This window comes from Giraffa tippelskirchi, chromosome 12, assembly GCF_054371585.1.
Source record: "Giraffa tippelskirchi isolate mGirTip1 chromosome 12, T2T-mGirTip1v1.2.pri, whole genome shotgun sequence".
Lineage (NCBI taxonomy): Eukaryota > Metazoa > Chordata > Mammalia > Artiodactyla > Giraffidae > Giraffa > Giraffa tippelskirchi.
The window spans coordinates 89,239,009-89,265,823 of NC_137286.1; the positions used below are offsets into that span (position 1 = coordinate 89,239,009).

The window sequence follows — 26,815 nt, forward strand, 5'->3', positions numbered from 1 at the left end:
ACAGTCTTATGGACTCTGTGGGAGAAGGTGAGGGTGGGATGTTCTGAGAGAATAGCATTGAAACATGTATATTATCATATGTGAAACAGAACGCCATTCCAGGTTCGATGCATGAGACAAGGGCTCAGGGCCAGGGCAATGGGATGACCCAGAGGGATGGGATGGGGAGGGAGGTGGGAGGGGGGTTCAGGATGGGGAACACATGTAAACCCATGGCTGATTCACGTCAATGTATGGCAAAAACCACTACAATATTGTAAAGTAATTAGCCCCCAACTAAAATAAATAAATTAATTTAAAAAAAACTGAAAAAAAAAAAGAATGAGTTTTCTGTTCTGAGAGCTCATTTGTTAGTCTGACTTGTTCGTAAGTCCAACAAAGTTAGCCTAAGTACCTAACTAAGACAATTAGCTATATAGTACTGTACTATAATGGGTTTATAATACTTTCACACAATAATATGTACTTAAACACAAAAAATATGGAAAACATTTTTAATCTTTCAGTACAGTACCTTGAAAAGTACAGTAGTACAGTACAATAGCTGGCATACAGGGGCAGGCACACCTATTCACATCTTTGAAAATTTGTGACTTGAAAGTTCAAATGTAGGGAACTTACTGTATGCTGCAGGATGAGAAATGTCACAGAGCAGGCGTAAGCACAGGGCCCTGGGAGCAACAGGTGTGGACACCCCTGAAGAGTCCCGTATTTCAAGCAGGTACAGGCCACCTGTGGTGGGGCAGGGAGGAAAGACGCTCAGGAAAGGGCCCTCAAGCAGCCTGGAGGGGACGTCACAGGAAAGGGGAGCTGGGCAGGAGGGAACCAGCGTGAGACCTGCAGGTGCTGAAGGAAAACAATGAATGCCAAGGTTGTGGGTGGGTAGCTAAAGACAAACTTAACTTTCCCTGTGTGTTTCCCCTGGGAGAAGCCTAAAAAGAGGCTGGAAAAAGCCTAAGAGGAAGCTGGGAGGAGTAGCCTGGTGTTGCGGGGAGCACCCCAGCAGTGAGGGATGGCTGAGGGTTGGGGAGGCCTCGCCTGGAATCAAGAGAAGCCCTGTGTTATAAGAAAAGAGCTGGATGTCATTGCCCCCCTGTCCCTGGGACACGATGTCACTCTGAGGAGGTTTCTGCCTGACCTGCCTCCATCCTTGTGGAGGCAGGTAGGGCCTGTAACTCCAGCTTGGACTGGAGCCAAATGCAGCTGGGGTTGTGGGGAAAAGAAGTTGAGATTCCCTATTTTTTCAATCCAGATTTTTTCAGTTTCCCTTCTTGAATTCAGGCTCCTCATCTGTAAACTGGGTGCTTAAATGCCATTCCATACAACATTGTAAAGCAATTTTTCTCCAAGTAAAAATAAATTAAAAAGAAATACTAAAGATAAAAAGTCCATTCCAATCCTAATAGTCTCTGATTCTCAGATTTGGTATCCATCACAGGTATAGAGATATACGGTGCTATGGACTGAATTGCATCCTCTCCAAATACACATGTTAAACTTACAACTCCTGGTACCTCAGATGGAGACTGTATTTAGAGATAGAGCTTTAAAAAGGTAATTAATGTTAGATGAGTCATGTGGATGGTCCCTAATCCAGTCTGATGGGTATTCTTATAAAAGGAAATTTGAACACGCAGAGAGACAGCAGGGATGCACAGAGAAAAGGCCATGCAAGGACATGGGAGGAAGGCGGCCATCCGCAAGCCAGGGAGAGGCCTCAGAAGAAACCAAACCCACCAACACCTTGACCTTGGCCTTCCGGCCTCCAGAACCGTGAGACAGAAAACCCCTCTTGTGTAAGCCACCAGTCTGTGTATTTCGTTCTGGAAGCCCTAGCAAATGAATACATACAGTAACAGAACAGTCACTAAAAAACTTTAAATTGTCCAAGAAGAGAACTGCCTTAAGCCAAACAGCTTCTGGTTCTTCTGACACTCAGCCAGTTCACCTGAGGCTCTGTGCCATGACTAATGAGATGCAGCTCAAGACAGCAAGCATGGACTGAATACCAGTCACAATGAGAGGCACTGCGGTACATCTAATCCTCCAAGGTCATGGGGATTGGGCAGGGAGGGAGGAAGGTCCATCAAAAATCTAACACCAGGAAGCAACATGGATGGACCTAGAGATCATCATACTAAGTGAAGTGGGTCAAACAAAGACAAATATGATGTCACTTCTATGTGGAATCTAAAATATGATACAGATGAGTTTATTTACAAAATAGAAATACACTTTCAGACATAGAAAACCTATTTACTAAAGGGGAAAGGGGGAGGGATTAATTAGGAGATTAGGATCAAAATATACACACTATTTATCTATTTAAATATACACACTACTATATATAAATAGATAACCAAAAGGACCTACTGTATAGCACAGGGACCTATATTCAATATCTTGCAATAACCTATAATGGAAAAGGAATCTGAAAAAGAATACATATATAGAGCTTCCCCGGTGGCTCAGCAGTAAAGAATCTGCCTGCAATGCAGGAGATACAGGAGACACAGGTTCAATCCCTGGGTCAGGAAGATCCCCTGGAGAAGGAAATGGCAATCCACTCCAGCATTCTTGCCCAGAGAATGCCATGGGCAGAGGAGCCTGGCAGGCTACAGACCAGGGGATTGCAAAGAGTCGGACATGACTGAGCAACTGAACACACACACATATAGACATATATACACATACATAACTGAATCACTTTGCTGTATACCTGAAACTAATACAACATTGTAGATCAATGATATTTCAATAAAAATTTTTTAAATGATAAATTTTTAGAACTATAACACTAGCCAAAACACTCAAATCCTTCCCTCCTTCATGTGTGACCAGAGTCGCAAACAACTGATGGATTCTCCGCGCTCAGGACTAGCCAGGTTTCTCCCAGACATGCTGATAAGGCACAAGTATGAAAAGGAAGAACGTATAGACATGCATAAACTCGGAAGAGCCATCCTGACAAAGGGGAAGCTGGGGCTGCTCCCCATGAGGGATTCTCCATCTCAAAGTGAGAAGACAGTTCAGGAAGGGTAAAGACCTATGACAGCTTCCCAGTGTTTATCATCAGAGCGGCTTACTTCACTAAGGCGGGAATTCACTGACTGGGAAAGAATCGTTTGGAAAGCCCTTAGATCATTTTCTCAGATATGCCCAGAATGTGATGAAGAAAGAAATTTCACAACAGACCTCTTTCTTTAGATAAAAATATGATGAAATGGAGACAAAGAGGACTGGAAAATGGCAAGAAGGAAAGAAAGATCTGGGATTTGTTTTATTCTTGTAATTAATGTCCTGCCAGAGATGAGCATCTTCAGAAGCCACTCTATTATCACAAATTTTTCAGCCATCAACGTTAAGATGAAATCACAGAGGCTAAACATTCTATCTCAACATCCTAAACATCAGAGTTCCACACATGCCCCTGAAAGTCACACCTACTGGGAACCTCAGCTCTACCAAGATCTCAAGAAGGTGACCTCTCATCTCTTGCTTTTCAGTGACAAAGATCTAAGCTCAACTCTAGGAGCCTGGTCCTAGCAAGAGCATAGAATAAAGATTTTTTTCTAAATGTTCCTCTTGAAACTCTCTGTCTTTATTTATATCCTTTCCTAGCAGAGAAAGACAGCTGCGGTCCTTCTGGGGACCTCTCTCATTTCTGAAGGGAAGCTGGCAGTCACTTCCAGGACCCGGTCTGTACTTCTAGAATGTAGCCTCGCCCCACAGTTCAGGCCAGGACCTTCAGTCAAATCAGCAATCCCAGGCACTCAGCAACCCTAGGCCAAACCAAGGTAGCCACCCACCCATCACTGGCCTGTAGCCTCGGGCAGGAAGTCTTCATTTGCCTGAATCTGGGCAGTAGCAAGCAGGCATGGGAAGTTCTGTGGACAAACCTCTTAGAGAATTAGAAATAGGGTCTGGAATTTGTGTAAATGCAAAGGTGGTGGTTGGGTCTGAAAGAAATCCAATTGCTAATGAAATAAATAACAGGTAGGAATACTCTCTTGCAGGATTTACTGCTGAAACTAGGTACTTCCCTGTCTGTTCACCCAGAATCACATCAAGCTCCATCATCCCCTCCCACACTGAGAATGGAATTAAGTCCACTGGAGCTCCTTCCTGGCCTGGCCTGGATGGGGTACATCCCTTCTCTGGACCTTGGTTTTCTCACAGAGTAAGGGGCCCCTGCTTTACCCTGCCTGACAGTTTTTCTTTTTCTTTTTTTCTTTCCTTAGGGAAGAGCCTCTGACGCTTATCCCTTTTATATTATTTTATTTGGCTGTACTGGTCTTAGTTGCAGCAAATGGGATCTTCGTTGCAGCATTCAGGATCTGCAGCATGTGGGACCTAGCTACCCAACAAGGGATCGAATCCAGGCCCCCTGCATTGGGAGCACAGAGCCTTAACTACTGAGCCACCAGGGAAGTCCCCACCCTGCCTGACCTTTCAGGCTGAGTTGCTTCTGACACCCCTGCAAGTTCCCACAGACCTTCCAATTAAGCCACCATTTAATTCCTAGTTACTTCCCTTCCTCATCCCTCCCCAAGCTCTGGGCTCAGATGTATCATGAGGAAGTTGAGAGTTCTGCAGCTCAAGGAGGCAAAGATTCAGAGACCAAGGTTCAAAACAGCCTCAGGGAAACTGTCTGAATCTACTGAAGTGAAACAGAAGCTAATCCCATAACCTAGTGATTCTACTTTCCCACACCTGTTCGCTCACCTGCAAAGTGTGGATAATAATACCTACCTCATGTACTGAGGCTTCCCAGGTGGCACACTGGTAAAGAATCTGCCTGCCAGTGCAGGAGATGCAGGAGACCTGGGTTCAATCCCTGGGTCAGGAAGATCCCCTGGAGAAGGAAATGACAACCCATGCCAGTATTCTTGCCTGGGAAATCCCATGGACAGAGGAGCCTGGCAGTTTATAGTCCATGGGGCCACAAAGAGTCAGACATGACTGAGCCTCATGCATGGTTTATTGAGAAGATGAAGCAAGAAGGAATATGTCAAGTACTTAGTACACCACCTAACACACTTAAGAGCAGAATAGGTCTAATCTTATTTTGAAATCAAAGCCACCAAAGAGGACTAAGAGTACTTTGCATACACCGAGTTGTTTTGCTGAAGTGGAGGTTTTCGTGTGCTATGCAGCCTGCTAAATTAATGGCATTTCACTGGCACAATGGCATTTCTCATGCTCTCAAAAATTTGTTTTCAAAAAAATAACATGTAGGATACTTGAGTGCTTATTGCAAAGAAGTAAGAGGCTGAGAGTGTAACGTGCTGCAGGTACCCAAGCTAACCCCTCCCTACAAAGCACAGAGCAGCAAACTTCATCCTTACGCTGTTTGGATTTGTTGAATGATAAGTGTGGACAGTTATCAGTGATAAGCTATAAGTAAGAAAGTTCTGAAGAGACCAAAAAGCTTATCAAACTATGTAGAGACTTCCTGGTTGTCAGGAGAGGTAGGTGGGAAATATTCCTTTCTTTTTCTCTCTTTTCATAGAGCTGCTGCTGCTGCTAAGTCGCGTCAGTCATGTCCAACTCTGTGCGACCCATAGAGAGCAGCCCACCAGGATCCTCCATCCCTGGAATTCTCCAGGCAAGAATACTGGAGTGGGTTGCCATTTCCTCCTCCAGTGCATGAAAGTGAAAAGTGAAAGTGAAGTCGCTCAGTCGTGTCCGACTCTTCACGACCTCATGGGCTGCAGCCTACCAGGCTCCTCCATCCATGGGGTTTCCCAGGCAAGAGTACTGGAGTGGGGTGCCATTGCCTTCTCTGTTTCATAGAGGAAAGGGAATCATTTCTTACTTAAGAAATCCTGAACAATTTCCTTCTAGGGCTGATTTAACACCTTGAACACATTGGCTTCATGTTATCAATATCAAGGTGGTATTTTCAGAAAACAAAGACAGCAGATAATTGACCTTGAACACAACATGTCAGGGCTTTGAGAAAGTATCTTATAAGAGAAAAGGCCAGTTTCTTAAAGTTTATCAGTTTGACGTGTCGTGCTTAGAATTCCCAGCACAGTCAATAACTAACTTCTTGCTCACATCAGGATCTGCAATAATTCCCATTCTCTAAGAGAGAATAAGAAGGTCAGAGAAATCATTCCATCTACAGTTGTTCAGTTGCTCAGTTGTGTTCGACTCTTTTCAACCCCCTGGACTGCAGCATGCCAGCTTCCCTGTCCTTCACCATCTCCCAGAGCTTGCTCAAACTCATGTTCATTGAGTCAGTAAAAAGGCAGAGGAACCAGAGATCAACTTGCCAACATCCGTTCGATCATCAAAAAAGCAAGAGAGTTCCAGAAAAACATCTACTTCTGCTTTATTGACTATGCCAAAGCCACAACAAACTCTGAAAAGTTCTTAAAGAGATGGGGATACCAGACCACCTGACCTGGCTTTTGAGAAATCTGTATGCAGGTCAGGAAGCAACAGTTAGAACTGGACATGGAACAACAGACTGGTTCCAAATAGGAAAAGGAGTACGTCAAGGCTCTATATTGTTACCCTGCTTATTTAACTTATATGCAGAATACATCATGAGAAATGCTGGACAGGAGGAAGCACAAGCTGGAATCAAGATTGCCGGGAGAAATATCAATAACCTCAGATATGCAGATGACACCACCCTTATGGCAGAAAGTGAAGAACTAAAGAGCCTCTTGATGAAAGTGAAAGAGGAGAGGGAAAAAGTTGGCTTAAAACTCAACATTCAGAAAACTAAGATCATGGCATCTGGTCTCATCACTTACTGGCAAGTAGATGGGGAAACAGTGGAAACAGTGGCTGACTTTATTTTGGGGAGCTCCAAAATCACTGCAGATGGTGACTGCAGCCATGAAATTAAAAGACGCTTGCTCCTTGGAAGAAAAGTTATAACCAACCTAGATAGCATACTAAAAAGCAAAGACATTACTTTGTCAACAAAGGTCCGTCTAGTCAAAGCCATGGTTTTTCCAGTAGTCGTGTATGGATGTGAGAGTTGGACTATAAAGAAAGCTGAGTTTCGAAGAATTGATGCTTTTGAAATGCGGTGTTGGAGAAGACTCTTGAGAGTCCCTTGGACTGCAAGGAGATCCAACCAGTGCATCCTAAAGGAGATCAGTCCTGAATATTCATTGGAAGGACTGATACTGAAGCTGAAACTCCAATACTTTGGCCACTTGATGTGAAGAACTGGCTCATTTGAAAAAACCCTGATGCTGGGAAGGATTGGGGGCAGGAGGAGAAGGGGACGACAGAGGATGAGATAGTTGGATGGCATCACTGACTCAATGGACATGAGTTTGGGTAAACTGCAGGAGTTGGTGATGGACAGGGAAGCCTGATGTGCTGCAGTCCATGGGGTTCACAAAGAGTCAGACACAACTGAGTGACTGAACTGACTGAACTGAATGCCACCTGAGGCCATCCGAGGCCACTTCATCTATAGAGTTTGCTGGAAACTGGTACATGTGCATCTATCATATTTCAATTTATAGTAGCATTTTCTTTATAAAAGCTTATATACAACCCACACATATTAACATTTTATACTGAATAGTTTTTCCTTGGGTAAATGAGGAATGTATCCACAACCTAAAATTCTAGCCCATATTTTATGATGTGAAAGGACTTAAGTCTTCTCTAAGTTAATCATTTTAAACTGAAAATGTGAAAATTTCCTCTTTTGTTGTTGTTTAGTTGCTAAGTCATGTCCAACTCTGTGTGACCCCAAGGACTGTAGCTCACCAGGCTCCTATGTCCACGAGATTTTCCAGGCAAGAACACTAGAGCAGGTTGACATTTTCTTCTCCAGGGGGTCCTCCTGATCCAGGGGTCGAACCTGCATCTCCTGCATGCACCCATGTCCTGCATTGGCAGACAGATTCTTTACCGCTGAGCCACAAGGAAAGCCCAATATTTCCTCTTTCAGTTCAGTTCAGTTCAGTCGCTCAGTCGTGTCCTACTTTTGCGACCCCATGAATCGCAGCACACCAGGCCTCCCTGTCCATCACCAACTCCAAGAGTCTACCCAAACCTGTGTCCATCGAGTCGGTGATGCCATCCAGCCATCTCATTCTCTGTCATCCCCTTCTCCTCCTACCCCCAATCCTTCCCAGCAACAGGGTCTTTTCCAATGAGTCAACTCTTCGCATCAGGGGGCCAAAGTATTGGAGTTTCAGCTTCAACATCAGTCCTTCCAACGAACACCCAGGACTGATCTGCTTTAGGATGGACTGGCTGGATCTTCTTGAAGTCCAAGGGACTCCCAAGAGTCTTCTCCAACACAAACACAGTGTGTTCACATGAGAATCATGGACACCCACCCAGCACAGGAAAATCCTTTACAAAAATCCTGCAAATGGTCATCTAGCTTCTCACTTAATGCTTTGAAATGACAGGAAGCTACTCACTAATTTATAGGTATCCTTACTACTGTTTGCCATATTTATACTTATACCCCTTGCAAAGAAATAAAGGAAAACAACAGATTGGGAAAGACTAGAGATCTCTTCAAGATAATTAGAGATACTAAGGGAACATTTCATGCAAAGAAGGGCTCGATAAAGGACAGAAATGGTATGGACCTAACAGAAGCAGAGGATATTAAGAAGTGGTGGCAAGAATACACAGAAGAACTGTACAAAAAACATCCTCACAACCCAGATAATCACGATGATGTGATCACTCACCTAGAACCAGACATCCTGGAATGTGAAGTCAAGTGGGCCTTAGAAAGCATCACTACGAACAAAGCTAGTGGACGTGATGGAATTCCAGTTGAGCTATTTCAAATCCTGAAAGATGATGCTGTGAAAGTGCTGCACTCAATATGCCAGCAAATTTGGAAAACTCAGCAGTGGCGACAGGACTGGAAAAGGTCAGTTTTCCTCCAATCACAAAGAAACACAATGCCAAAGAATGCTCAAACTACCACACAATTGCACTCATCTCACACGCTAGTAAAGTAATGCTCAAAATTCTCCAAGCCAGGCTTCAGCAATACGTGAACCGTGAACTTCCAGATGTTCAAGCTGGTTTTAGAAAAGGCAGAGGATCCAGAGATCAAATTGCCAACATCCACTGGATCACTGAAACAGCAAGAGAGTTCCAGAAAAACAGCTATTTCTGCTTTATTGACTAGGCCAAAGCCTTTGACTGTGTGGATCACAATAAACTGGAAAATTCTAAAAGAGATGAGAATACCAGACCACCTGACCTGTCTCTTGAGAAACCTGTATGCAGGTGAGGAACCAACAGTTAGAACTGGACACGGAACAACAGACTGGTTCCAAATAGGAAAAGGAGTACGTCAAGGCTCTATATTGTCACCCTGCTTATTTAACTTATATGCAGAGTACATCATGAGAAACGTTGGGCTGGAAGAAGCACAAGCTGGAATCAAGATTGCCGGGAGAAATATCAATAACCTCAGATATGCAGATGACACCACCCTTATGGCAGAAAGTGAAGAAGAACTAAAGAGCCTCTTGATGAAAGTGAAAGAGGAGAGTGAGAAAGTTGGCTTAAAGCTCAACATTCAGAAAACTAAGATCATGGCATCTGGCCCCATCACTTCATGGCAAATAGATGGGGAAACAGTGGAAACAGTGTCAGACTTTATTTTTGGGGGGCTCCAAAATCACTGAAGATGGTGATTGCAGCCATGAAATTAAAAGACGCTTATTCCTTAGAAGGAAAGTTATGACCAACCTAGATAGCATATTAAAAAGCAGAGACATTACTTTGCCAACAAAGGTCCATCTAGTCAAGGCTATGGTTTTTCCAGTGGTCATGTATGGATGTGAGAGTTGGATGGTGAAGAAAGCTGAGTGCCAAAGAATTGATGCTTTTGAACTGTGGTGTTGGAGAAGACGCTTGAGAGTCCCTTGGACTGCAAGGAGATCCAACCAGTCCACCCTAGAAGAGATCAGTCCTGGGTGTTCATTGGAAGGACTGATGTTGAAGCTGAAACTCCAATACTTTGGCCACCTCATGCGAAGAGCTGACTCATTTGAAAAGACCCTGATGCTGGGAAGGATTGGGGGGCAGGAGGAGAAGGGGACGACAGAGGATGTGATGGTTGGATGGCATCACCGACTCGATGGACATGAGTTTGTGTAAACTCCGGGAGTTGGGGATGGACAGGGAGGCCTGGCGTGCTGCGATTCATGGGGTCACAAAGAGTCGGACACAACCGAGGGACTGAACTAAACTGACACTTATTATGCTTCTGAAGCCAAAAGAACCATTTCTGTTGCTTACCCTCCGATTTTAAAGAGAAATATAGTTCAGTCACCAGCTTACCCAGAGGATTTGTTTCAAGGAAAGACACAGTTAGGGAGACTGGTTTTGTAATCAACTTATAGATAATGTGGCTGACATAACCCTGCGAAAGATTTATAGTGAAAAGTATATTCCTGGGAACTGGTCTTCAATTTTTAAAAAATGACTACCTCTCATAACAAAATATCCTTTCAAAGACATGACAGTGGTCATCATGTCCACCCTATCTTTTCTATACCCAGCTAAACTTTTGCAGTACTCTCAGAGATTTTTTCCAGCCCCTTGAACATCTGGAACATCTTCTAATTTGTCAGCATCTCTCTCTCTCTCTCTTTTTTTTTTTTTTGACAAGTTGGCATGTGGGATCTTAGTTCCCTGGTCAGGGATCAAACCCATGCCCCCTGCATTGGGAGTGTAGAGTCTTAATCACTAGATCACCAGGGAAGTCCTGTGAGCATCTCTCTTGAATCTTCACATTAGGAACTGAACTGAATAACCCAGAAAAAGATACAGAAGAACTTTCTGGTCATGGGATGTGGTCAGTGGCTTCCAGTGTGGTGTGAGCTTTCTTTTTGGAGATCATATGACACCATCGGCAACCACTTTAAAAATGTCAGAAAATGAACTGCTTTGCTCTGAGATGTGAAATTTCACTTACAGTCTCACACATGATCTCCATTTTCTGTAAAGCTACATTTACTGAAGTAGTTATATTATAGGCTAGCACTGATCTTGTTGTTGTTACACAGTTGCTAAGTCATGTGTGCCTCTTCGCAACCCCATGGACTGCAGTACAACAGCTTCCATCCTTCACTGTTTCCCAGAGTTTGCTCAAACTCATGTCCATTGAGTCGGTGATGCCATCCAACCATCTCATCCTCTGTCACTACCTTCTCTTCCTGCCTTCAATCTTTCCCAGCATCAGGGTCTTTTCAAATGAGTCAGCTCTTCACATCAGGTGGCCAAAGTATTGGAGTTTCAGCTTCAACATCAGTCCTTCCAATGAACACCCAGGACTGATCTCCTTTAGGATGGACTGGTTGGATCTCCTTGCAGTCCAAGGGACTCTCAAGAGTCTTCTCCAACACCACAGTTCAAAAGCATCAATTCTTTGGTGCTCAGCTTTCTTTATAGTCCAACTCTTACATCCATACACAACTACTGGAAAAACCATAGCCTTGACTAGACGGACCTTTGTTGGCAAAGTAATGTCTCTGCTTTTTAATATGCTATCTAGGTTGGTCATAACTTTCCTTCCAAGGAGTAAGCATCTTTTAATTTCATGGCTGCAATCACCATCTGCAGTGATTTTTGAGCACCCCCAAAATAAAGTCAGCCACTGTTTCCACTGTTTCCCCCCATGTATTTGCCATGAAGTGACGGGACTGGATGCCATGATCTTAGTTTTCTGAATGTTGAGCTTCAAGCCAACTTTTTCATTCTCATGATGTACATGATGTACAGAGTACATCATATACATACATGACTGCTGTAAAAACTATAGCTTTAACTATACAGACCTTTGTTGGCAAAGTGATGTCTCTGTTTTGACCTTAAACAAAATCAATTTTAAGAAGTTAATTGCTAATGCTGGACAGGAAATGGTTCTTTTAGTGGCAAGCAGAAAGGTCACTAGATGTCTTGCATAGATGTAAGCTAAAACTGTCTTTCAAATTGGTCATTTTCTATGAGACAGAGAAAGAATGAGAAATGATGTGTACAGCAACTTGCTAGACTGGAGGAAAAATAGCGAGCCATGAAAAGAGGGAAAGTCATATAAAATTACACCTACTTTAATTAAGTGACACACTGTGCAAAGACTGGATAAAATAAAAAAGAAGGAAAAGCAACATACTATTTTTGATGCCAACCCCCTGATTTAAAAGAGGGACAGCTCAATCACTGGCTACCCCAGAGGATTTGCTTCAGGGGAAGATGCAGTTAGAGAGATGGGTTTTTTAAATCAACTAGTGAACAATGTGCCTGACAATATTCCTGCAAAAGATTTATAGTGAGAAGCATGTTCCTGGGAAGAGGGCTCCAATTTTTTTAAAAAATTTAAAACATTCTCATTTCTCTTTTCTCTCTCTTTGAATATATCTCAACTATAGTTGTTAAAACTGTAGGTTGAAGCAGGAAAATTACTCTTTAAAGAATGGTTGCTGACAAAACATGAGCACGTGGCATGAAAATGAGAATGATTATTGTTAAGCAAGGGTCAGAAGCTATGTACTTTCTGATGATGATGTTGACTGGATGTTCTGTGTGTACTGTGTAGTGTCTGACTCTTTGGGACCCTATGGACTATATAGCCTGCTAGGCTCCTCTGTTCATGGGATTTTCCAGGCAAGAATACTGGAGTGGATTGCCATTTCCTCCTCCAGAGGATCTTCCCATCTCAGGGATAGAACCCGAGTCTTCTGCCTCTCCTGCGTTGGCAGGCAGATTCTTTACCCCTGAGTCACCTGTGAAGCCCTGACTGGATGTTTGTGTCCTCTCAAAATTCATATGCTGAAATCCTAACCCCCAACATGATGGCATTTGGAGGTGGGGCCTTTGGGCGGTGCTTAGGTCATGAGGGTGGAGCCAACATGAACGGGATTAGACACCCTGGAGAGTTTGCTCTGTGTCCTTGGGAAGACACAAAGAACCAAGAACAAGATACCCTTACCAAGGTCCTCACAAGGCAATGAATCTGCCAGCATCTTGATCCTGGGTTTCCCAACTTCCAGAACGAACTGTGAGAAAGAAATGTTTGTTATTTAAGTTGCCAGTCTATGTTATTTTTGTCATAACAGCCTGAGTTAAGGCATGATAACCAAGTGTGCTATGAAAATGTTCCAGAAGAGAACCACAGCAACACCATTCAGAAATAAAGGTAAGTTTCTTACATTATCAGAGGAGCTTCCGTTTAGTATAACTTCATGTGAACTCTCTGTAATTATTATTTGGGTAAATATCTTTGCTGTCTCCCCACAGGTACCCCAAACCACTTTTTTAGCACTCCATGGATTATTTGAAGCTTAAGAAGAACATTTATACCTGACTGATTTCAATAAGTGTAATTACAAAGCACACTATTTGATGTAGGTATTAAGCATGAAGTTTATGGTTTATATCCACTCTGAGAGTTCTTGGGCCACTCTTCTTTTTCCCATTATTTTCCCTCCCAAATATCACCATTTGATCACTTTCCACTAGCTCAAAATCACCTCCTGCCTGCTATGGGACTAATCTTCTGGTTGTATGCCTGTATCACAGCTTATTACACACTATTTCTGTTCTCTTGTGTACCTTAAGTGTTAAACAAGGATATTCCCAGTTACATCTCTGAAGTGATGGATTTCAGGCCCACCTGCACATTAGAATCACTTGGGAAGCTTTCTTATAATTCAAGTACCAAGGCTTCAACCTCAGAGATTCTAATTTAATGGAAGGCCCTGACACCAGTAATTCTTAAAAGCTTTTTGAGTGATTCTAATGTGAGCCAAGGTTAAGAATTATTGCACTAAGGCTTTAACTTACCTGTAAGCTGTGATGTAAGCCATCAGTAAAAGGTTCTCATGACTGCAGTTACTTTAGGGCAGAGGGAGGGATATTCCTTGGATAGACAGTTTCCAACAGAGTCCCAGAACACCTTCAGGAATAAACAAAATCAAGAATTAAATGTCTCATAAAAGATGATCCTAAAAGGCACATGGGAAAATAAAGGCTAAGAAAACACTGACAAGGAAGAGTTCTGGGGAGGACTAGCCTGATCAGATATTAAAACAAACTACAAAGCCTCGATGGAGAAGGAAATGGCAACCCACTCCAGTACTCTTGCCTGGAAAATTCCATGGACGGAGAAGCCTGGTAGGCTACAGTCCATGGAGTCGCAAAGAGTCGGACACGACTGAGCAACTTCACTCACTCACTCACTCACAAAGCCTCTATAGTTAAATCAGTGTAGTATTGGTACATGAGTAGAAAACAAATCAAAGAAATGGAATGAAAAGCTCCCAAACAGATTCAACTACATATAAAAATCAAGCACATGATAAAGATGGGATCTCAAATCACTAAAGCAAAGATAGTCACTTTTAATAAATGAGATTGGGACAACTGGATGGCCATTTGGAAAAAAATTAGATTCAATGTTTATACTAGAGAAAAGAATAAATTTCAAAAGGATCAGAGACCCAGAAAAGTGAAACTACACAAGTATGAGAAGAAAACGTGAGTGAATCCTCTCTAACCGCAGAGCAGAGAAAAGTTTTCTAATCATGACTCAAAATTCAGAGGCAATAAAAGAAAAGATTGATAAATTTGACTACATAAAGAAAAGAATAAAAACTTTTGCATGGTCAAAAATACTGTAAGCAGTCAAAAGACAAATGACAGATTGGGAATAAATATCTGTAATATATATCAAAGATAATATCCCTAATTTATCTTTTTAACTTTTTATTTTTATTTTTTTTAATAAATTTATTTATTTTAGTTGGGGGCTAATTACTTTACAATATTGTAGTAGTTTTTGCCATACATTGACATGAATCAGCCATGGGTTTACATGTGTTCCCCTTCCTGGACCCCCCTCCCACCTCCCTCCCCATCCCATCCCTCTGGGTCATCCCATTGCCCCAGCCCTGAGCATTTGTCTCATGCATCGAACATGGAATGGTGTTCTGTTTCACATATGATAATATACATGTTTTCATGCTATTCTCCCAGAACGTCCCATCCTCGCCTTCTCCCTCAGAGTCCATAAGACTGTTCTATGTATCTGTGTCTCTTATTCTGTCTCACATATAGGGTTATTATTACCACTTTTCAAATTCCATATATATGCATTAGTATACTGTATTGGTGTTTTTCTTTCTGGCTTACTTCACTCTGTATTATGGGCTCCAGTTTCATCCATCTCAATAGAACCGATTCAAATGTATTTTTTTTAATGGCTGAGTAATATTCCATTGTGTATATGTACCACAGCTTCCTTATCCATTCATCTGCTTATGGACATCTAGGTTGCTTCCATGTCCTGGCTATTGTAAACAGTGTCTTTTTAACTTTTTAAATTGAGAGGAAATGTCCAAAAATAAGTAAAATGGGCAAAAGACATTGACAGACAATTCATAAAAGGATTTTAAAATAGACTTTGAATAAATGAAAAGATGTTCACTTACAATAAGTGAAATGCAAAACTTTAAAACTTTACTGAGATAGCATTTATCACCTATCAGTTTGAAAAAAATAATAAAATAAAAATGTTGCAGTGCTCTCGCTGGACAAGACTGTGGGGAAAACAGGCACTCCCATACATTGCTGAAGGAAAAGCAAAGTGAAACAGTCCCCAAGGAGGGAATTTTGGAAATATCTTAAAAAACTACATCAAACCAGTAATCCCATTTGTGGGAATTTATCCTAAAGATACACCTACAATAACACCAACATATATGTGCACATGATTATTCATGACAGCATTACTTGTACCTGCAAAATATTGGAAACTTCCTAAATGTCCGAAACAAGGGAATTGGTTGCATACGTTATGATATGTACACCCAAGGGAGCACCATGTAAAGAAGAAAGAGGAATCTCCCTATGAACTGAAGCAATTTCCAAGAGATATTAAGTTACAAACATTTTTTAAGGAACTTCCCTGGTGGTCCAGTGGCTAAGATTCTGTGCTCCTAATGCAGAGGGCCTGAGTTCAATCCCTGGTCAGGGAACTAGATTCCGCTAGACACAATGAAAACCCGGAGTGGCCAGGTAAATTAATAAAAGGAAGTATTAAAAAAAATTTTAAATAAGTTAGCCTTCATAGGTGTAAAGTAAGAAGGGACTTTTCATTGTGCTGGCATTCAAGAACAGTTCATATCCACTAGTTCGCTTTCTATATTTATATTTGTGAGTCCAAGTGGTTACCAGTGGGGAGAGGGAAGGGAAGAGGAGCAGACAGGGGTGGGGGATTAAGAGGTACAAACTACTAATGTATAAAATAGATAAGCAACAAAGAAATATTATACAGCAACAGGGAATATAGCCATTATTTTGTAATAACTTAAATGGAGTACAAGAATATTGAATCACTACGCTGTACACTTGAAACTAATATAATATCTTAAATCAACTATACTTCAATTTAAAAAAAGACAGACATTAATAAACATCCTTTGAACCTTGGACTTTACAGGTTGCCAGGAAGCTCAGAGACCCATCAAGAAACACAGTTACCTTAGTCAAATTTGTGTTCCCTGTGCCTGCTGAAGAGTCTAGCATTTGACAAACGTTTGTTCAACTCAACTGAATTGCACGTCTTTTGTTACAAGTCACCCAAGTCCTTTTGTGGAACAAAGAGGATAAATAAATAGGAAATATGAAATTTTGCGGGTACAAAGAAGTAGCTCTACTTCTCAGGAAAAGAAACAGTCCTTCTTAGAAATTCCGTTTTGTAAATTGTAGGTGTCACTGTAGCGAAAAAAAGGCAGGGACTTTATATGATAATGAACTGGCTGGTTTGACTTGTGGAAAATAAACCTCTAGTGCCATCTCTCAGGGTGACTGGGATTTTCATGTGAGAAAAAGCAGCTAATTATTCACTGCTTAATTATAGCACTGTCTTGCCTAGAAATGGGAAAAGTAATATATTGAGCTATGTTGACCTAAGGTAACAGCTTATAGGAACATTAAAGTCAATGTAAGGAACAAATCACATTCCCTATAAGTTATATACTGCCCAAACTTGTATTCTTTGTTTCATTATTGCAGTAATGAGCTACTTGAGTTGTGTTGTTGCTGTTGTTTAGTCACTAAGTCATGTCCAACTCTTTGCAACCCCATGGCCTGTAGCCTGCCAGGCCCCTCTGTCCATGGGATTCTCCAGGCAAGAATACTGGAGTGGGTTGCCATTTCCTTCTCCATGGGATCTTCCTGACCCAGGGATTGAATTCATATCTCCTGTGTCTCCTGAATTGGAAGGCAGATTCTCTACCACTGAGCCACCTAGGAAGCCCAAGCTATTTGAGTTGCTTTTAGTCAGACACAGAAGACATTTCTTATCCTTGCAAATTAAGGAGTGAAATGTTCATTTGATTTTGTCACCTCTGAGGAGTTCATATCTCACTCCTTCTCATGAGGTCTGGTGTTCTTCCTATTCCTATACAGCATTAACAGCTTTTTCGGAATGTGATTATAAAGGCACCACCCCCTTATACATTTGGTATCTGTGTTCTTAACTAATGCCCACTCTACCTTTGCTATAGTTTACCAAGTAGCCTATTTTCCTTTGGGCAAGTGTTTCTCAGTGTCCTAACTTGGGGCATAAAATCTAGTCCAAATATTGATACATTTCAATTTGATGACTTATGGAGTATGTTTATCTTTGCACCCCAGAGTGTGCAGGTTCAGGGGTTCTTAGAGTCTGACCCCTGCTCCTGCCAATGATAGAATGCTATAGCTGTGAGGCCATCGACCTTTCCAGAATTCCCCTGGTGGCTCAGTGGTAAAGAATCTGCCTGCCAATGCAGGAGACTTGAGTTTGGGCCCAGGGTCGGGAAGATGCCCTGGAGGAGGAGACAGCAACCCACTCCAGTATTCTTGCCTGGGAAATCCCACGGACAGAGAAGCCTAGCCTGGCCAGCTACAGCCCATGGGGTCACAAAGAGTTGAATACAACTGAGCGACTCAAGAAGAGCAACAACGTCAACCATTCCAGTCTGAGAGATTAAAGCCTGGGCATCAGCAGAAGCGAAGAGCAAAAAGAAAAGAACAGGAGGAAAGATGGGCAAGCAGAAGGGAAGAGGGGAAAAGGAAGAACTGAAACAGCACAAGGCTGGTGAGGGATAGAGGAGTCCCACCAGGAACGGCCCCTGTATGAATTCTCCTATTCAGAAAGGGAATCTGAATTGACTTCTTCCAGCAACTACTATCAATGACAGAATATTCTACAGCCTAACATCACCTTCACTTTAAAACCAGCAACATACAGAGGAAGTGTGTGGAAATATAGTTTGGAAAAACATGGAGTTTGAAGCCAGAAGGCTGGGTTCAGTTCACATTGACCTGACCATGCAAAGATGCAATAGTAATATCAAGGGTTTGTTGGTGTTGTTCAGTCGCTAAGTCGTGTCTGACTCTTTGTGACTCCATGGACTGCAGCACACCAGGCCTCCCTGTCTCTCACTATCTCCTGGAGTTTGTCCAGGTTCATGTCCATTGAGTCAGTGATCCTATACAACCATCATATCCTCTGCCACCCTCTTCTCCTCTTGACCCCATGAGCCGTAGCCTGCCAGGCTCTCTGTTCATGAGATTTCCCAGGCAAGAATACTGGAGTGGATTGCCATTTCCTTCTCCAGGGGATCTTCCCAACTAGAGATTGAACCTGCTTCTCCTGCATTGGCAGGTGGATTCTTTACCACTGAGCCACCAGGGAAGACAGAAAGGAACTATAACAGGCATCAAATGCCAGGAATGCTGGGTCAGACGAAGGAGATATGGCTCCTTATGCAGTCTTCTTGGAAGAAAAGGATTAGATAAAAAAGATTCAGATCTATGTCTTCCCCCTTCACAAGAGTCTTGGCCCACTAGACACAAAGTAACTCATCACTCAAACCAGTAATTCCATTTCTTCTTGTCAGCCCACACAGTCTTATACATTTGGTGTTAAATATTACAGTTTTTTTCCTCTAGTAGAATCTGAATCATCAGAAAGAGGAAAGTTAAAATTTTCACAAATAAACAGTGATGACTTTGACAGTAAATGACTGAAGGGAAACTCCTTTGCCTGTGACACCCTGTGCCATGGTTTCCTACACCAAATAAAAATTAAATAAAGAGCATGTCTTTAAATGCTAATTTCATATACACATACATATACATATATGTATGTATATGTATATATACACACACATATATGCATACATGTATATAATATATACATACATATACATATATGCTGAGGCCATCATAGCTCAGTTGGTAAAGAATCAGCCCGCAATGTAGGAGACCCCAGTTCAATTCCTGGGTTGGGAAGATCCACTGGAGAAGGGAAAGGCTACCCACTCCAGTGTTCTGGCCTGGAGAATTCCAATGACTATACAGTCCACGGGGTTGCAAAGAGTTGGACACGACTGAGCAACTTTCACTCACTTCGTATACACACAAGAACACATAGGAAGTTGGTATGTAATAAAGACCACATTCCAAAATTGGTGGGAAATGGATGAAACAGTAAACAAACTGTGTTTGCAAAATTGGTCAACAATTTAGGGGGAATAAATATCTGCATTCATAACTCAAGTTCAGACCTTATACCAAATAAATGAAATTACATTATAAATTAAGTCTTTCAAAATATGTCATGAAAATCAGAAACCACAAAGACTGTACATTTGAGTATATTAACAAGTACATATGAGAAAAATACTGTATGCTTCCACTTATATGAGGTGTTTAAAATAGTCAAACTCACAGGAACAGAGTAGAATGGTGGTTTTCCAAGGGTTGGGGGAGGGGAAATGAGGAGCTGCTGTTCAACAGATGTCAAGTTTCAGTTATACAAGATGAACAAATTCTAGAGATTTGCTGAACAACACGGTACCTACGGTTAAGAATACTGTCTATGTAGTTAAAATCTTGTTGAGAGCGTAGACTTCCTATTGTGTTCTCACTACAATTTAAAAAACTACATATGATGAAATATATGCAGTAAATAACAAATGGTTAATCTCAAATACGTAAAAAGTTCTTACACATCAGTAAGAATGAACAATCATTGGAAAAATAGTCAAGGAGCATGAAGTGGTAGTTACATTCACAAGCTTCTCCACAAAGGACTAGTAAACAGATGAAAGTCCAGTCAATATTAAACAGGAAGAATCTGTTTTTTGCCCGTTTGGAATTAGGGATGCACTGTTGTCAAAACCTTGGAAAAACCATATGTACTGCAAATGGGAGAGTAACCAGTACAGATTTTCTGCAAAGCAGCTCAGTAACTGCCATGAAAACATTACATATAGTTATGCTTTGGAGCTTCCTTGGTGGCTCAGTCGGTAAACAATCTGTCTCCAATGCAGCAGACCAGGGTTTGATCCCTGGATTGGGAAGATCCCTAGAGAAGGAAATGGCAACCCACTCCAGTATTCTTGCCTGGAGAATCCCATGGACAGAGGAGCCTGGTGGGCTATAGTCCAAAGGGTGGCAAGAGTTGGACATGACTTAGCAACTAGACCACCACCAGTTATGCTTTTACACAGCTATTCCACCTACAGGTTTTTATCTGAATTAACCACCTGATGAACATATGCACCAGAGCATTGACCTCTGTTATTTATAATGTTAAAAATACAAAAACTGGACTTCCCTGGTGGCTCAGTGGTAAAGAATCCGCCTGCCAATGCAGGAAACACAGTTTCCATTCCTGGTATGGGAAGATCCCATGTGCTGTGGAGCAACTAAGACCACATGTCACAACTACTGAGCAAGAACTCTAGAGCCTGGGAACCACAACTACTGAAAGCCCGAGCACCCTACGGTCCACGCTCTGAAACGAGAGAAGCTACCGCAAAGAGAAGCCCACGCCCCACAGCTAGAGAAAAGCTTGTGCAGCAGTGAAGACCCAGCAGAGCCATAAATAAATAACTAAAATTATTTTTTAAATGTAGAAAGTAAATGTCAATAATACAAGACTAGGTTATGTAAAATGATAGTATGTGTATTCTTCTGTGTGTGTAGCCATTGAAAGTGATGCAGAGCTATATCGGACACCAGGGAAAGCGGCCCAAGTGTTTTACTGAAGAAAAGCGAATTGTAGGACATTATACATTTGATCCCATTTATGTAAAAGTATATGTGTGTGTGTGTGCACAAATGTTCACAGGTAAAGAAGACCAGAGGTATGTTTACCAAACTGTTAGCAAGTCATCTCTGGGATCTGGCTTTGTCATTAATTTTTTACTTGTCTTGTACTTTCTGTATTGTTAGGGGGTTTAGTTTTTACAATGAGTGTGTATCATTTTCACTAAACCAAAGGTCTCTTTTTGTAAGAAAATGCTAGTTTCATCAAGCACATAATATCAAAAACAGAACGAAAGGATGCTTTCTGCTTTTGGAGTCCATTAGGGAAATAATCATGCAGTATTCAAGGTTTGTCTCCAGTTTCCTTCTCATGAAATGTCCACCCCATCAACCTGGAGCATGTTGCCTGAACACCCAAGATCTCAACCGGTGGTCAGGTAACTCCTGCCAAAGATGTTGATAATGTCAGGGCTCAGTTAGCATCATGAAACTCAGGATAGTCCTGGCCCTTTCATTGCATTCCCCTCTAATTCACTAAACTGATCAATCTCTACATTAAAGTCAATTAGATTCTAGGGCATAAAGAAGTCACGTGGCTTTTTTGATGAATTGCAATTGCTTCAGAGATTTACAAAGCTGTGAGTATCATAATGTTCACTAGAAACTATTCAGTGTTAAGCCTCTCAACCCTAGATGTTTGTTTATATCCTACTTTCAATTCATGTGTTTACATCCTCACAAACTGGATGTGATGGAGTTTTTCTCTGTTCTACTGAAAATGTGATCTGTGTGGACTAATGCTGATCCATGGACAGTTCACAAATCTCAAAGACAGAAGCAGATATTTTAGAGTAAGCATTTAGAAACCCTTACAGTAATTTGAAAGAGCAATTTTATGCTGTTGAATCAAAAATAAATAAGTAAAAGAATCGGAGCTTATATTTTGTATGCTTTTTAAAATTTTATTTCTTCAGTAATAGTTTTTATTATTAATAGTGTAAAAGAATCAGTCTGTGATAGATTAGAAAGGTATAAATTTCTAATTTTTAAAGAAAGCTCCTTCACCTCAGTTTCAGGGGTGAAACTTATTTCCAGCAGTCTGAATATATTAGCATATTAGTTTCCCATTGCTGCCATAACAAATGACCACCAAGTTTAGCAGCTTAAAACAACACAAATTTATTATCTCCTAGTTCTATGGATCAAAAGTCCCAATGGGCTTTTCTGGTTTCTCTGCTCAGCCTCACAAAACCAAAATTAAGGTGTCAGCCAGCTACGTACACTTTCATTAGGAATGCATCCAACTGTTAGCAAAATCCAGTTCCTTTCGCTGTGGACTGAGCCCTTTCCTCACTGTCAGCTAAGGGCCATCTTCAGTTAAAGGCTCCTCTCTGGTCCTTGTGCCCTGAATTCTTCTCATGTCTGGAATCTCTCAGCTTCCCCTTTGAATGCATCTCTCTTGCTTCCATTTGGAGGCTGTTCTCTGCTTTTAAGGGCTTGAGTGGCTGGGCCTTACTTCGGACCGAGTATCTGTGTCCCCCAAAATTCATATACTGAAACTTAATGCCCAATGTGATAGTCTTAGGAAGTGGGGTCTTTAGGAGGTGCTCAGGTCATCAGAGGAGAGCCCTCAGGAAATAAGGCATTAGTGGTCTTATAAGAGGAACCCCATGGAGCTCTCTCACCCCTTCCAACATGTGAGGACATGGGGAGAAGGTATCAGCTATGAACCAGGAAACAGGCTCTCACCAGACTCTGAATCTACTGGTGCCTTGATCTTAGACTTCCCAGCCTCTAGAGCTGTGAGAAACACTTTTCTGTTGTTTATAAGCCACCTAGCCCAAGGCATTTCACTATAGAAGCCTAAATGGACCAACAAGAGGCCCACAGGGATAATCCTGGATAATCTTCCTCTTTTAAAACCCACAGCCTTAATCTCATCTGCAAAGTCCTTTTGTAATGTAACATAGGCACAGGTTAGAGGGATTAGGCTGTGGACATCTGCGAGGGGCTCTTATTCTGCTGACCACAGACAGGGCAAGGTGAAGTCCAGGAGATCTCACATATTTGTTCTTCAAGCAGAGAACCAAAAGGCTAAAATGAAAGGAATTAACTATAATGAAGGAATGACAGGCAGTGGAGGTGACTGTGGAGGACACATCAAACTCCTACAGGAAGCTGACTGACCAGATCCTGACAAAGTGGACCCTTGTCGTGTGTTTCCAACAGTCTTGTGTTTCCAAGATGGCTGCTTACTGAGCAGTTTGCTGCCGCTGCACCATCAGTGGAATTGTCAAGTGAAGGAAGGCAAATGGGGGTGGCTCCCCTAGACTACCCGAAGGGGAGGCAAGATGCAGGAATACAGCAATGTACACACACAATTGAAAGAAGTGAAAAATGGAAAGAAGCTGGTTATGTGTGAAGAAACAAAGAGTTGTCCATGATCTTATCTCCTTATGAGGCAAAGTTATGAGTAAGAAAGCCCTTCAAAGTCTTCAAAGCAGAAAAAGATGCTGTCAGAGCTGGCTGTTTGAAAAGGAGATCAAAGACTGCCACAACCTCGATTCCAAGAACATTCAGACAGTAGGTCAAATCCTGGTGCTCAGGGACACTCGGCTTTATCTCGTCTCTCCTGCATCACTGCAGACAAGCCTCCATAGACCAGTTCTCTCCTCTCCAGGCTGTCACTTACACACCAACTTTTACATCATTATCATTTTATCCTTCACGTTCACCACTTTGTTTTAAATCAAACGTGAAACAAAAATTGATTTCCCAACCTTTCATCTTTCCTCATTTTATATTCAGTTCAGTCGCTCAGTCGTGTCTGACTCTTTGCGACCCCAGGAATTGCAGCACGCCAGGCCTCTCTGTCCATCACCAACTCCCGGAGTCTACCCAATCCCATGTCCATCGAGTCGGTGATGCCATCCAACCACCTCATCCTCTGTCGTCCCCTTCTCCTCTCGCCTTCAATCTTTCCCAGCATCAGGGTCTTTTCAAATTCGTCAGCTCTTCCCATGAGGTGGCCAAAGTATTGGAGTTTCAGCTTCAGCATCAGTTCTTCCAATGAATATTCAGGACTGATTTCCTTTAGGATGGACTGGTTGGATCTCCTTGCAGTCCAAAGGACTCTAAAGAGTCTTCTCCAACACCACAGTTCAAAAGCATCAATTCTTCGGCACTCAGCTTTCTTCACAGTCCAACTCTCATATCCATACATGACTACTGGAAAAACCATAGCCTTGACTAGACGGACTTTTGTTGGCAAAGGCATGTCTCTGCTTTTAAATATGCTATCTAGGTTGGCCATAACCTTCCTTCCAAGGAGTAAGCGTCTTTTAATTTCATGGCTGCAGTCACCATCAGCAGTGATTCTGGAGCCCAAAAAAATAATTTTTTTTTTTATATTGCAAACCTCTAAATCTCATTTCAGGTTATCACCACACGATAAATTACATACATCTGAAAATTGATTTTTCCAAAGGTCTTTTCTCACCCTTTACGTTTCAACATGACCAAAGAGCACGATTCTAATTACAGCCCTGTACACCTGACCCACAGCCTGCTAACATTTACACCCGTGATTTTTAACTTTTCTTTAAATAGAATTCTCTGCCAGGCAAAGGACTCACTAAACAGATCACTAAAATGTGAACAGCTTCGATGTCCTGCTGGGGTTGTGAGTGTTGCTTCTCTCTGTTTGGTTTTTGCTTGCCTTCTCCCTTAACATGTGTGGGTTTTTAAAATCCCATCTGCTACAAAGCACCAGTATCTATCAAGCTTACTGCCCTAGGTTCTGTAGCTGTAAAGTTGATATAATAGTCAAAATTGGTTATATTCTATGTAGAAACTGGAGAAGTTTATATGGATCTACTCAATTGTAACTTAGAGAATTCAAATATTAAGGTCGGTTTTCTTTCCACATGAAGCAAGTAGGGCTGTAGGGAAGGAAGCCTCAAGACTGAGTAGAGAACATTCATGAGTATCACAGGCGCACCACACTTAACTATACTTGACTTCATTGTGTTTCGCAGATACCGTGATTTTTACAAGTTTAAGGTTTGTGGCATCCGTGCCTATGGGTGCCATTTTTCCAACAGCATTTGCTCCCTTAGCATCTCTGTGTCACATTATGGAATTCTTGCAATATTTCAAACTCTTTCATTTTTATTATATTTGTCTTAATGATCTGTGATCAGTGATCTTTGAAGTCACTAATATGACTCATGGAGGGCTCAGATAATGGTCTGTATTTTTTAGCAATGTTATTTTTATTAATTTTTTGGTGTGGACCCTTTTTAAAGTCTTTATTGAATTTGTTACAATATTGCTTCTGTTTTATGTTTTGGTTTTTTGGCCACGAGGCATGTGGGATCTTAGCTCCCCAGTTCAGTTCAGTCGCATCCGATTCTTTGCGACCCTATGAATCACAGCACGCCAGGCCTCCCTGTCCATCACCAGCTCCCAGAGTCCACCCAAACCCATGTCCATTAAGTCGGTGATGCCATCCAACCATCTCATCTTCTGTCGTCCCCTTCTCCTCCTGCCCTCAATCTTTCCCAGCATCAGGGTCTTTTCAAATGAGTCAGCTCTTCGCATCAGGTGGCCAAAGTATTGGAGTTTCAGATCAAACCCACACCCCCTGCAAGGGAAGGTGAAGTCTTAACCACTAGATCGCCAGGGAAGTCCCTGCAATAAGTTTTTTAAATGAAGGTATGTGTGTTGGTTTTTAGACATAATGTTATTGCACATGTAACAGACCACAATAGAAAGATATTTTGGGAAAACAAAAAATTGGCGTGACTCCCTTTATTGGATATTGGCTTTACTGCAGTATTCTAGAACCAAAACCACATTATCTCCGAGGCGTGCCTGTATGTGTGCTTGGGGTATGAGGAAGGAGGGTGTATAAGTAGCCACCAGTCAGTTATTTCCACTCCCTCTTCTCCACAGAACTGACTTCCTCCCCCACCATTACAATATAATCATTCTTATCAAGATTAATTACAGCCTGCTTCAGTTCCACTAGTTTTTGTCCTGTTACCTGACTTCTCAGCTATTAACTGATATTATCAGGGCCCACCACTCAAACAGGGTTTGAACATCAGCAGCCAAGACACTCTCCTCTCAGTGGTCCAAGCCTCAGAACTCTTCCAAGATCCTAGATGCTGGCCACGGTCGCCTTCTGTGATAGCCTACATTGTGTGTGGAATGTGTTTCTCTCTGAATAAATCCACTTCTTATCAAAAAAAAAAAAAAGATCCTAGATGCTCATTACATCTCAGTCTGAGCAGCTACAGATCTCTGAACTCAGCATGCATGGTTTGCTTTCAGTACTCAGCACACATTGTGATGGTTTTAAAATATGTCAACAAACTCCTTGATCCTTCCCTCCTCAAGAATGGAGATGAATTCCCTTCTTGTAGACTGAACTTAGTGATTCCTTTTTTCTTAAGGTCTTTTTTAAAAAAAATATTTATCTATTTAGCTGTGCTGGGTCTTAGTTGTGGCACCCGGAATCTTTTTAATCTTTGTTGTGACATGCGAGATCTTTAGTTGCGTGCGGCATGACAACTTAGTTGTGACATGTGGGATCTAGTTCCCTGACCAGGGATGGAACCTGGGGCCCCTGCGTCGGGAGCTCGGAGTCTTAGCCACTGGACCACCAGGGAAATCCCCGGACTTACTGATTCATTTCTAATAGTGTGTCACAGAAGGGACAATGAGATGAGAACACAAA

The 26,815-nt window shown here is 41.9% G+C and overlaps 1 long non-coding RNA gene across 3 annotated transcripts in view; it reads right to left on the minus strand.

The window, feature by feature from the left end:
• Positions 1-13,960, minus strand: part of LOC145528697 (uncharacterized) — a 436,715-nt gene extending 422,755 nt beyond the window's left edge. For all 3 annotated transcript variants that reach the window (XR_014070558.1, XR_014070557.1, XR_014070556.1), the window contains exons 1-3: positions 13,813-13,960; positions 12,959-13,025; positions 622-732 (exon numbers count right to left, since the gene is read on the minus strand). This is a non-coding gene — a long non-coding RNA (uncharacterized LOC145528697). The remainder of the gene's footprint in view (positions 1-621; positions 733-12,958; positions 13,026-13,812) is intronic.
• Positions 13,961-26,815: the final 12,855 nt, after the last annotated feature.